Source organism: Zea mays, chromosome 10 (genome assembly GCF_902167145.1).
Source record: "Zea mays cultivar B73 chromosome 10, Zm-B73-REFERENCE-NAM-5.0, whole genome shotgun sequence".
Taxonomy (NCBI): domain Eukaryota; kingdom Viridiplantae; phylum Streptophyta; class Magnoliopsida; order Poales; family Poaceae; genus Zea; species Zea mays.
Window position 1 is genome coordinate 83,950,081 of NC_050105.1, and position 1,718 is coordinate 83,951,798.

Consider the following 1,718-nt stretch of genomic DNA (forward strand, 5'->3'; position numbering starts at 1 on the left):
GTGTCGTCCGATAGCCGATCAACGCACCAGATTACATCAACGCGATGAGGTGTACGAGTTCGAATCTGGTTCGTCCATCAACCCATCAACGGTTTACAGCTAGTCCCTATGATATCTAATCCTGACCCTCGTTTTGTAAGTGGACGACATCCGATTGTCTTCCCCAAACCGGCGGTCAACAGTTGTTGCGAGCCGCCCACCACGGTGGCGGCCGCACGCCGGAGACTGAAATTCGATGACCCATCACCCCCCAACCCCCACATAAACCGTTCTACAGGTAATGTGTTTAATGGCGAACAACATGAGGAGTATATTACCAGTAGTAGCGCGGCAGGAACACCCGTCCATGGTGACGTGCGGTCCACGGCGGTCGTGGAACTCCGTCGAGCAATTCCTTGTCGACAGGGGCTCCAATAGTAGTGTTGGTGTCATAGACACGCTCGTCGAGGCATAGCGGAGCTCCTTGACCTACTCAATTCGAGCGGCACACCAATCCCAGCGAGTTCCCTCTCTCAGCAACAATGGCGGGTGGAATCTCGGAGGCGACAATGGTAGCGGTTTCGGCTGGGCTCGGTGGGGAAACAAGGAGGAAGGTCACGATGGCCTAACCTATATGGCGCGAGGGGGAGCGCCATGTAAGCAACAGAGAAGCACCCGATCTTCACGGCACGCCCGCCATCGTCGGCGAGGTGGTTCAGTTGCTGATGCCTCGGGCCCGCGGAACAGCGAGTCATCCACCACGGCAGCGCACGCAACCGGGTAACGGTGGGTGACGGAGTGGGCCTGCCTGTCATTGAGCGTAAAAGAAAGCGAGCGCTGGAGAGTGAGTGACTGCCCGAGGGCCCCATGTGTCGGCGCCGGGTTTCCGAAACTGGGCCGCAGCGGAAGGAAGCGGGATTAGTGGGCCGAATTGGCGCCCAGGTAAACTTCCCTTCTCTTTTTATTTTTTCTGTTTTCTTTTCCTTTTTGTTTTCTTTTTATTTTCAAACCTAGAATTTTGAGTTCTAATTTCACCTCAAAATTTGTACTCAATTTAAATATTCAACTTGAACATTTTAGTGGAATGAATTTGATTATGGATTTATTTTGTGTTCTATAATATTCCTTCCTTCTTTTCTCTTCTACATATTATTTCCAAAATCCTAAAGTGCAACTTTGGGTTAAATTCAAATCTCCATCTCATTATTGTATTTCTATTATTATTATTTTATTATCAAGTGCATAAAACAAGCAAAACTCCATCATGATGCACAATTTAGTGGCGTCCTTTGTTAGTCATTTATTTGTTTAAGTGAGGTGTTCACATGTAATGATAAATAGAGATAACACACATATATAAAGGAATATAATTTCTCCTTTTAGATTTTCTTACAAACTGGGTATTACAGGTATAATGTCCCTTACCTAAAACCCTATGAATTCTAAACTACCAAAGCCCAAAATTTGCTCCAACACACAAAAATTCAGGTGCTGATTCTGTTTTAAGTCTGAAACTCACAAACCTGACATCCCTACTTTGGAGCACTGTTATACCTAGTAGCATATGGTTTTAGGGCTATCATACTTAATAAAAGTTTCTCTCCTATAGTTACTCTTCAAATTTGTCAAAGCAACCCCTTACCAAAAGCCCATAGTTTAAAAGTTACTGGGGGTCCAAAAATAGCTAAACCAAACTGTTTTGTGCTGAATCCAATTTGAGCAAATATGAACTTTTGTAA